We start from the raw sequence: 12,583 nt of genomic DNA, 5'->3' as shown, positions 1-12,583 counted from the left end.
GATGTTGTTATAGCATGTTCAGTAAAGTTAGCCTATATAGTGATGTTATAGCATGCTCATTAAAAGTAGCCTAATCAGTTATGTTAATATAAAAGGAGCCCAAATAGTGATGTTAATATTACATGTTCAAAAAACAAATCTAGACGTGACCTCGAGGCCATACCATCGTTCACATTATAAGTTTGGAATATTATGTAGTACTCTGATGTGCATGTTTTTAAAGCTTCGCGAACACCCCTTTTCATGGGGTAGTTTTTATCGTGGTATAAATAGAGATAGACCGCGATATCACCTCGGTGGAAGTGGACGTAAAATACAACTAACTAACAATGCTTCACCGTGTTTGTATACTAATGCTTTCTGTCAACTTTGTATAATGATTTTTTACTGTCATCTTTATATGTCTAGAGTTATATTAATGCTCTAAACGTAGTAAACGTAGCTATTTACTGAATTCAACTTATTTTATTTTCCCCGTCCCCTACCCCTCCTTACTCTTGTGTGTTGTTTTTTGTTTTTTTTTAAAAATTACGTGTAATGTCATGTGTATATTGTTTGTATGTATCTATAATGTATGATCTGATGAGACAGTAGAAGTAAAGAAATAAAGAACTGAACTAGTGTCTAATGTAATTGTGTCAGCCGTTAGCCGGATTAAACTTGACCTTAAAAATCGGTGATTCCCAACCTGATTCCTCTCACGGACCACCTGAGACAACTGTAGGGCGAGTGCCACCACTTTTTATATAAATCTGCGATAAACCCTAGCTTGAGTCATCTTAATATCATTTAAGCTGATCTAATACGCTGTAGAAGATGATCATACTTGCATAAATGTGACACTGATATCAGCTTCATATTTCACGGCATACACCCACACTCCGAGAAAGCACCCATGGGCGCCTTTGACTTTGCGTACCCCCATAATTTCTCACTTACCCTTGGACCGAAGGTTGGGAACGGGGTCGTAACTAGCTCAGAGCAACGAGGGGGACGGGAAGTGTTCTCAGGGGTGCTGTAAAATTGACGGACAATGTATATCTATTGTTTTTATGGTCGACATTTTTTTTCAAGCTACGGGCCTGGTTGGGAAACAACCAGAAAGTTCTTCCAGGTCGACTACTAACTTGCATGTAAGTATTAATTATATTTGTACACCTTGATAACAGAGTCTTTGGCTAAACTAATTAACAAAACACCATCTGTCTTTTGTGTGTACATATATATAATTTTAAATAAATAAACTAATGACAAGTAAGCCATAATAAGCCAATACATTATTATGTAGTTACACAAGCATTGTCGATTTTTTTCATGTTTAACTACATTCCAAACCACTTTAGCCAGGTAACCTTTTACACAGCTCTTAAGTCCCGGTGAAATATCATGAAAAAAGCTCCCAACTAACCAAATCGAGCGGAAAACGTGGCAACTTGCGACACAATTTACACAAGTTGTACTTTGAAGTTGGCAGACCGCACGGTGTCGAGGTTAAACCAAACAAAAAATACAACAAATGTTTACCACTTTAACAGAAAATTATTTATTTCTTTCCTTCCTTGGAAGAAGATGACTGTTACCATCGTGTGTTACGAATAGTATGCATATAACCGATGTTTATGTCGAAGTACAATAGTCAACATCGATCCAGACTTTTTTCATCTAGGATACTGTAATATAATTTTTGAACTGGTCATATACGACTACCGACCAGCTAGCAATTAAGAAAAATACGCTTTATTTAAATAGTTATGTGGACTTTCAACGCCCCGATAAATACTTGTGTTATACGTTAGATTGTTAACAAGATTTAAATAGTAAAACACCAGAAAATGTGATAAGAAAGGTTGTTGGAATACAAGCGCTTTTAAGATTATTTTTCAGGTAAGCATTTCGTTTTTACCACTATTACCCCGTAGAATTATATTATTTGATTACATAAATTTGTACCATATGTAATTAGTCACGATTCCCGAAATGACCTAATTTATGTTGAAGTATGATATATTTAATTTTGTGATATATTAAAGACGTCATCAATGATGTACTAAGTGTGCACACAAAAGAACCACTCACAGATGGAAGAGGCGTAGAGTAAACCACTAACAATAAAATATGTATCGCAGTTATACTTTCATGGTGTATCCTCTAAGGTCCTATAATTGCAGTCTATAAAATTTTAATAACCTTTGGTACAAAAAGGTATAACACTAGGAGCAATATTATCGAAAGATGTTGAAGATCAGAAGATAGACAATCAATATCAGTTTCAAAAAGATGAAATTAAATTGTTTTTAACACTTTTATGCACAGAACACCAGAGTTTAACTCTTTTCTACAGAGGCCGGGCTAATAAAGACGGCTCCAGAAGGATAAATGTGTTATTACGTCCTCTACTGTGCCAACAAGAAATGTGATCGACGGACGGATGGACAGGTGTTGGTAACAATATAAAAATACCTGCACGTTGGTCCTAAATTGTCGACGGGGTATTGCTGTTTTAGATCTTCAATCGTAATATTGCCAAGTGTAGGACTACGGAAGGGTATCGCTGCCAATATTAAATGTTCTGCTACAATATATTTTCGATTGATTAGTGTAAAAAGTACAATGTCGTAATACCGGTAATGATAAAGTCAAAATACCTCTAAGGCCATAGTTAAATGAAAAACGTCAACAGATAAATGTTTTATTGCAAAATGCTGTTTTTTGAAGCGTTGACATTTTACATTTCGCTCATTACATTTAACATTTGCGCTCAGCCGCATCTCATTTGTCCTTTACGCTTTTTACATGACATTTTACACATAGCACTATCTTTGATATGTAAATTAGGATATCACGTGACTTACTAACATATCCGGAAACGACGCCGAGATCAACCTTGCACACTATAAGCCAGACTACTATAAGAAATTACTTAACTGTTGTGTGGGTGCAATTTATGTCAATTTGTAAATTGATGTAAAAGGTGTTTTTTTGGGCGCAGGTGAAAATCAGTTATTGGACATCATGAACAGTCCTCGTTCATAATTCCTATAACTCATTTTGTTACCACTCATATTCATGCTAACGCCGGTCAGTAAAAAAAATAGCACCCGTTATAACTTCCCGCACAGAGAAGGCGTGTTTGGTACTGAAGAACCCGAGTATTATCAAAGCATCACCCCGATCCCACAAAAAGAATGATGGCATTAAAGGGACAATAACACTCTTGCTGGCTTGACAGTTCTAGAAAATAAATAATAGCCTTATTCTAAGTATTAGATGTTTGTGTGTCCTACCTGTTGTGTAAATTATCCATTACATCCTGTTTTACTTGTCCAGAGGGTTCGAAAATATTTTTAAATCCAAGTCACATTTGAAAAGGTTTACGTTAGGCTTTTCAAATCATTTAGTTGAATTTATCCAATTTTTTTAAATTAGGTGTGTAAGATGAAATTTGTATCATCAATTAATTGGAATATTGTAAAATAGTACAATTTGTTGACTAGAATAAAGATTGGGGCATATTATTTAGTTACAACAAGAGTGGTATTGAGCCTTTAAGCAAGCAACTGGTTAAGATAAAAAGCAGATATCATCAGCGTGATATATTTGATTTATTATGAAACGATATACTTTAAACGATACATCACGATTCCTAAACTGTAAGCAATACTTTCATGTCGGAAACACCCTCCGACATACGTTCCGATCAGAAAACATTTTAATATTGGATGTTAGATTGATATATCAATATCGTCAACACATGGGAATATCTGACAGATTCTATACATGGTACACCGCCCCATCCCTATTTCTTTCTTTTAGTACTCATAAAGAAATAAAATACCCAAATATCTTTGGGGTTATACGATTTAGCAAATAAGCCCCGTCTGTTGTAATAAACGCACTTTGATATTAACACTTAAAATAATCACAGATTTCTACTGATTCTACCAAACCCACCTACCCATATATAGACGTAAAACTTTATTGAATAAAACACCTTCCAAGGTCAGGTGCATACATAAATAATAAACTTTACATGAAATAATTATAGGTAAATATATAGTTACATACTATAACATACATATTGGATACAAAAATTCACTCCCTTTTAATAGTTCTACGTTTTTATGTTTATAAAAGAAAGTTTGTTCGCTATAGAAAACCAAATGGTTGTGTCGATCTTAAAATAACTTCATTAAATACAATCAAACAAAAATTACTGGTGCTGTTTATTTTGCATTTGGTGCAGTATTGAACGATGAAATTGGCAATTAATGATATTTGCCTTATTAGGGATATTATGGGGAGTAAACATTTTAGAAAATCACATACTCTTTAAACTTACTTCAGGAAAACTATTCAAAGTCTTAACCCAAAATCAAAGCAATTTAAGACACTCACACCAGAAAGCTAAGCTTATAGTTATTAATTATTAATAGCCATAATTATTTCGTATTGAGCCACAGAGTTATTTAACCAAGCAACTAGAACTGAAAGAAATTATCTGAAGTACATTATGATTAGCTTACTGTCATATTACCCAGCTCTTGTAACGGATGTATTAGGAATAATCCCCGTTTATTAGATCATAATCACTAGGTTGAGATGATATCATTACTTACAGACGACGTTAATTGTTACTATACGACAGATACCGTGTTATGTCTTTATGATGTAAGACAATATATTAAACAATTATGATTTTGTATGTCATCCGACTATTTAACGACCCCGTGTTGTAGTTCTGACGTCTGCTTATTGGGGACAGATTGCAGTGAACGCGTATAGTGCAGCTGAAGAAGTATGCCAACTATCGATTCTATTCTAAATATCAACACTAACTATTTACTCCGGCTTTTTCGTGGTACAGAAAAATTGGACGTTAAACCACTTTTCATTTTATTTCTGTATTGTAGTTGTGTACATCCTTGTTTACATGCATAAAAATGGAGCAGCCATCTTGTTTGCATTATTCAAGTATTGAATGAAAGAATCCCCATCCTTAAAAACCCACGCAAATGTAAAAGCAAATGTGAAAAAGACAATCAAGAGGATTTCTTACAGTTTTGAAATAGAAATGAGGAAAAAACCTGATTATTAATTACGTAATGTTTACATGCTTCGCAGTCGTCACAATATGAAGCGGGGGCGTAACCTCCTACTCACCTGAACTAACCGAACTAATAACGATGGTCATTCGACACGAAGTGTTCTATGATAGACGTTATCACCCACTCCTCATCCAATTGGATTTTCATCCTACTCATGTCGATACAGAATGGCATTCTACTAATAAATATAATTAGCTATCATTGATACACTCATATATGTGGCTGAATTAAAGGAGCTAAATCGCTATTCTTTGGCAGCTAGAAATGGGTCGCAACTCATAATAACACAAACCGAGTCTCTTCACTACAAATGGCGCGCAAAAGCATTCTGGCACGCGATTCGTGTGCCAATTTTATAATTTTTATTTTGTCTTAAATATTTGATATCAGAAGCTTATCTTTTCACTGTAAGATCGCGCTTGCAATGTCGAAGACTGTGGATGATATTGAGTTAGCGACTTGCCTCCCTTAACGGAAACTTAAAAAGTAGATAGTAATGGTATTGTAAAATGAACAACTCAGACGAACATACATATTGGTATGGTGATGTCAGTGGACAAATAAATGTATGATAGTCTGGACTGTTTTCACAACAAACTGCATACTTCACCTGGACGGGGCTTTAGTTGGATGTCTCAGCGAATCACGTGCATATCGTCAATCGATTAATTGCACTGGACTTTCAAAACCTGTCAAGACTAGTTCGTTAATGCGTTGGAGAGGGAGAGGGAGAAATGGGGTTTAACGTCCACTCGACACAAACTAGGTCATTTCGGGACTAACATATGGTTTAATTTTATTTACATAATTCGCTTGCGCGTAGGGGTCTTTAGCAGTGGGAGGAAACCGGAGGACCCGGAGGAAACCCACGAGGTTGGACAGGCGACCCTACTCCTTGCCACGTACAACCGGGGATTGGAAACCACGCCTGTCGACTCAATGACAGACTTTATGATACAGCGCGCGCACGCTAACCATTCAGCCATCCAACCCCCCTTTAATGCGTTGGTGTCAACATTTTTATTCCATTTATCTACACGACAGCTTATAAAATTTCATTTTGATCAAGATTCGTCAATAATAAGCTGGGTTATTGAATTTCAATAGTTTGCTAATTTCAGTCAACTTCAGCGTTTAGATGTTTGCTGTCACCCTCAAGCCTTTCCTTGTTTCATCTGTTGCTATGTTGGAAATCTCCCTGTCGTATCGGTTGCTCGTCTTAATTTACTTAGTAGTCACTCTCTTATAGCGACCAAATCAAAATAAACCCTTTCCGTGAAAATTAAATTAAAACCATAAACGATTTTTATTACAGTCTGACTTTAACCATGGCTTATATTAGAGCTTTAGAGGTAGACAGTTTCTCGACTGAAGGCTATCAATGGCTTATGGGGATATTATTTATAGGCGAATTAAAGTGTTTATGCCGATTTTCAATCAGAAAAAGAAACAAAAATTAAAAAAGCGAATATATGAGCATTGATTGGTCTTGAGGTAGCTAGATCCAGATCGGTCAAAGCCATGGGAGCCAAATGAGTTAGGAAGCCATCGAAATTGAGAGAGGTTACATAGAAATCGAGAGATTTTGTTTTATACAAAGAGTTGAAAACCAATCAGAATGGAAATTAAATGATATTGGCAGTATGTGGCATTCGACTTTCTGTTCAATATTATACGTTTACATCACGCTATTTACATAAACGTGTCACACTTGAATAATGTTACTGATATTTACACTATTCACTGTCGAAGTATTTGTGTAAGGTCCGATTTCTATGTACGCGTTTCCTCCGGCGAAAAAGTCGGTCTAACGGAAAATTAATGGGACCATTGAAATTAAAAAAAAGAGGTGGAATTATTTGGTTACAAGAAGTCCAGTTGAAATTCAGAAACTTGCATCGTCTTTATTAATTAATTTAAACACTTAGTCATGTAAAGCTTGAAGGTCCCTTATTAATAAGTTACATCAGAAGGTCACCCACATGTGGGTACCAAAAGAGGACTTTGGGTGGCCACAAAAAGTCACTGCGACAGTAACTAATATCGAATTATGTCACCTGCGACGATTTGCTAAATAGCAGATAAGGTTAATTATCGACTATAAATAATTTGCACATCGAGCGCTGTGTAGTGGAAACAATAATCAATTTCTCACATTTGTTTTATCAATAAGCGGAAATTTAAATGTAATATGTAGTTTGTTGAGTTAATGCCTGCATCCGGCACTGAGTAGTAGTTATACAACCCTGGAAATGTCTGGGTGTGTTTCTAACATAAATTCTGTATTTCAGAATTAATTTACCACTTTCAGATCACCGGATAGACAAGATTCTTATCGTTAGCGGTATTTTCAAAGCTGAATAAACTTACGACATGATTCTTGTCTTACTAAATTAATAAAAGCTGAAAACCTCAGTATTGTTATCTTAAGTTTGTCAGGTATTATTAACATTGCACCGTGGATGTTTAAAAAAAAAATCTGATATTGTGAAAGTAGTACATCAACTGAAATTGCTTCTTTGGGTATTTGTATGAGCGGTTTTATGTATTTGTGAGAGATAAGGGGGACAAAAGTAAAGAGCATGTTTGGGACTATGACCCCTACCATGGACTACCATAAAAATACCCTTCTTATTGACTGTTTTTTGTAATACGTACCTCGTTATTCAATGTCACCGAATGGCTTAAAAAGCGTATAGCTGTATTATTTGGAATCTTAAAATAGACGAAAAGCCCATAATAATGTATTATGAGTGATTTACATTCCATTTTAGATTTCTGTAATTGTAATTTATGTTCATTGCACCACACTAACAGTCCAGATTGCGTCTGCTTATTCCATTTTGCACCCTTTCCTCGTATGTGAATCATTGGGGTATGTGTTTCTTTGTTCATTACAAATGGCAATCGAAACCACAGAGTACATGACGCTGTGTAAAGATTTTAAAATGTTTACTGCGTCTTAAATATTGAATATTAGGATCTCATATTTTACTAGTAAAATAACAACATTAATATTGATTGAAATGGACCGATATTCAATTCTACATCGTGTTTTTAATTTCGAATGTTGTGGATAATATTGAGTTAGAGGTTTAGAAATGCCGCATGATTCATTTTTATATTTGTCAATACAGTTTTATGAGGCACGAGAAATAGTTTGTTATATCATGAAAAAAATTTGACATTTAAATTTGTATGTAATATTTTCAAACATATACTATTTTCACTCGAATAGAATTTGCACACCTCAAACTACGAACAATAAGACGGAACAAAGGTTAACATAGTTTATTCTTAACACTGGTGGATGAAATATGTTTGACATAGCTAAAATATCTGTGGTATTTTTTGGTTATATACCAACACATACTATACCACTTTGACTTTTCATGGTAATCATTTACAGGAATTACTTTCGGAATTGTCATTTACATTTATATACAAAAATATATTCAGTGAGAAGTTAAAAGTTAATTTACACATCATATAAGAGGCGTGTTCAACTAATCAGGCGCGTGCTCGTGATGTGAACGTTAAATGTTTTGGCGCCAATAAATGTTAAATAAACAATCATGCAATTTAGTTGACTTCCGTTTTTTATGACTATGTATTACTCACAGTAAATGCCATTTGTTCTGTGTAAATTGCTCAATTTCGTCTATTTCTTGACAATATATTTCGTATGTTTATCTAATACCTACCTAAATGACGCGGGGTGACCTCATAACAGTTTGATAAGAAAGGAAAAGTCGCCCATTTGCAAAGAGCAAAAGCAAAAGTCACTAGATAGGGAGGCATATGTATTTTGATAATGTTGAGTTCATCTTGAACTCGGAACTGGTCGCATACCATCAGTAATCTTCTTGTTCTTGGAGCAACGCCCTTCAAAAAGGCTACTGCTCCACCCATTCTAGTATGGTCGTCCCAACATTTAGCATCTTGTTCTTTGGACAATTGTGCATATAACAACTGATGTTTGGAGTCTCAAATCCCTGAAAGCGACATAGGCCTACTCTGTTCCTAGTTCATTTTTACGTCCATACTTGTTGTGTCAGCCAGTACTATTCTACTAAAATAAAATATATAAAGCATCTCACCGTTACCCCGTTCAGATATTTAAAGTAAACTCATATAATATTTAACAAACTTAACGTTGAAATTAGAAACTCTCGATACCTTGCTATCTTTGGAAATTCAAAAAAAAAAAAAAAAAAAAAAAAAAAATACCATCGTGCCACCGGTATTACTATCTAGGGAAATTTTTTTACAAATAATCCACTGTAAACTAAGATTATCCTGCTCGAATTTATAAGGCCATAAATTCCTCAGACACGTCGATGATAGCCCTGCTTGCCTCTGTGGTCACAACTTCGAAGATCCCGAACACTATTTACTTGTATACCCCTTACATTCAGATGCGAGAAAACAGACAATCCAAAACGTATAACAATTATAAAACGATCAGTTGTCTGTTGTATGGCTCAACAAAACTTAGTCCTTATTTTCCAAGACGTTCAACATTTTATTCATTTACCAAAAAGATTTAAATCAACATAAATTTTTTTTTACGATCAGCTAATATCCTCGCCTCTCCCAACTGATTTGTGAGATTTGGAGGTATTGGACGATTGTATTATACAGGCCTTACCATACCCAACATTACCAAGCAGTACTTTCAAAATAGATTTCTACCTGCTAAAACATTTATAGAAATTTAAAAATTTGTTTATAAAAAAATATATATAAGATTGAACAAAGGGACTTTTTGATCTACACGAGACACAAGCTACTTATGATCCCACCCCACCCCCCCGCCCCGCCAATTCTCCCTAACATTCTTTCATACAATTTAGTGTATGACTTAGTGTCCATTATTTTCAATACTCGGCCTTAGAGGTATTTTCACTTTATAATTACCGATATTAGGACATTGTACATTGTACTTTTACATATGATCAATTGAAAAGACATTTTAGCAGAGCATTTAATATTGGCAGCGATACCCTTCCATACTTACGAACACCTTGTGTAAGATATGTACTGTGCAAAATTGCCCCACAAACCACTTGATTTTCTAAACACGATTGTCTACATTGACAAGACGCCAACTTACTGGATGTGTTATGTGCGTGAAAACAGTACAAAGGCTGAGTGCAAAAAGAAATAAGTTATTTCTTTGTTGGTAAACAGATCTCATATAAGATTACATCAAGAATCCACATATCTAACAATGTCACCGTTTGTATTTAAACAGCTTCTTTATCATTTTGATATACTCTGTCAAAATAGACACACATACATTAGCTCCACATCCTTTTCATCCAATCAGATACATTTAAACCAGTCGTTGCTTTCGAATATAAGGAATTATCGTTTAATCGATGAAGATAAAGTCGAATGCACAAGTTAAAATACTTTTAAAGTTGTATTTCTCTGTGCCACTTTAAATATTATTAATATATTTTCTACTAAACTGGAAATATATATCTATCGACCAGTATTAATCTTATGTAATACATAAAATAAATAATCAGAATGCAAGTTGTCTGTGTGACATTAATGTCAACCATTTTTTGACAAACGATGACGAAAAAACGTTTCTGGTGTAGTTGTCTGTAGTATGGTTCAGAAGAAACAGAAAAAAACCCCCAACAAATTTATTCTTGAATATCGAATTCCTTATCTTCCAGACAATTAAACTAATTATATTAAATGTTGAGATGGGTGGTCTTTAATGGGCTGTCAGATAATATCAGTCAAGAACGTCAGGGATATCGAAGTTACGGGTCGTTCCATTGGTTGAAAATTGGGTGTTTATTTTCCATAATGATCTTTGGATTTATGGCTATAATTGATAGGTTAACAAGGAAACCAATCAAAAGTTTCATCTACGTGACTATACGTTAAGGAACGGACGTCCATTTCAAATAATACAATTTTCTATCAATTCAACATTACATTACATCGCGTAACTACAAAATAATTGACATACTTTCTATATTGACTGTTGGGTTTGAAGGCCAAGACGTGTGGTAATTATAGCTGAACTACTGTATGTATGTGAAGGTTAGTTTGAGATAACAAACAGCCCAGTTAAAAATTACCAGCGATCTTCTCGACCGGACTTAAATGTTGACTACTACTACACACCAAACAAACAGCAACCCGTAGAATAAACAACTCAGATCTATTGAAACTAACTCAACTATTGGGCTAAAAATTAAAGGAATGAGGCATCCCCCGCTTAATACGTTTTTTAAAATTAAAGTGATGGTGGTCTTTGCCCCGAGGATAACTTCTATCACGTACCCCGCCTTCTTAAATACTTCAGTATGGTTTCCTCAAGCTAGTGGTGCAGGACGAATGTGGCAAGGAAAGGTGCATAGTCGTTTGGATGGGACAGAAAATCAAGGCCCCGCGTATAACACTGACAGCACATGAAAGGTCCACTCACCCCTCCTAACAATTGAAAATGCTATCGGATTGCCCGGATTTAAAGGGCCAATCCCGATAATATTTTGGAGAATACAACTGTTTAATTTTGTGTTAAAAACCCTTAAAATCCTTTACCTAGGACCGAGCACACTAACTCAATATATGTGATACGTTTTCAAACAACTTAAACCCGTCAGTCTTAATCTGGAAATGGAGGCCGATGTCCCAATTTGTATTATATGGTGTCTGGATAAAACTAGACTTTTATTTTAAAAAAATAATGTGTAGGTGAAAATTACCTTTCGTTATCAAATACAGCTTATGTGTCATTCACTGTATAGACCTTTGAAGGAACGGGGATCGATTATCAGGTCACCCAACAAAATATTAACCCTAAATTTTAAAAAGGTTAGGTGTCCGGATAAGCAGTTTTGGCGTTCACGTCCAAACGACTCAATATTTTGAGCTGCAATTTTGAGACGGTGTAAATACACCATTCTTCTATATTTTTGCGCTTAAATTTCATACATACTCGGACTTTTATTTTTGAGACTATTCAAATCGGGATAGTCCCTTTAAATGAATTTAAACATCCTCGAGATTTAAACATTTAACGATAAAATGGGCAAGTACCGTTCCTACGATAATGAACGATCTACGCTATATCTACAAACAGTCATAAGTTTGCTCAGAATAAAGTAATTTTAATGAAATTTTCAATATATTCATTTTTCATTATCTACCTTTGAACTGTTATAGCAAGAATGTCCAGCTCTAAATCTTACATAATGCACCTTTAATCATCAGAACAATTGCAAAGTTATTGTAACCTCTAAGATCCCAAACAATACAGCTGATTAATGTAAACGTAAAAAACACGCGACTTAAGAATGTTATATTTGTGAATACAATGTAACATTCTACAGGAATAATGTCGCACGTTTGAAGTCGTGTTGTTGGAAGATATAATAACGTATTAAATCAATGCCAGATAAGAGAATGTCCATTAAATGGCCATGGGTACAAGGTAGAGTCAATCC

General features: G+C 34.8%; 1 protein-coding gene across 1 annotated transcript in view; it reads left to right on the top strand.

Moving 5' to 3' along the window:
* The first annotated feature begins 1,478 nt into the window (after positions 1–1,478).
* Positions 1,479–12,583, top strand: part of LOC126818029 (C-X-C chemokine receptor type 4) — a 125,900-nt gene continuing 114,795 nt past the window's right edge. The window contains exon 1 of the mRNA XM_050545202.2: positions 1,479–1,884. The gene's annotated coding sequence lies outside the window, so the exon portion shown is untranslated. The remainder of the gene's footprint in view (positions 1,885–12,583) is intronic.

This window comes from Patella vulgata, chromosome 4, assembly GCF_932274485.2.
Source record: "Patella vulgata chromosome 4, xgPatVulg1.2, whole genome shotgun sequence".
NCBI classification, from domain to species: domain Eukaryota; kingdom Metazoa; phylum Mollusca; class Gastropoda; family Patellidae; genus Patella; species Patella vulgata.
The sequence above is the reverse complement of the archived record's forward strand: the minus strand, read 5'-3'. Positions and strand labels throughout refer to the sequence as shown.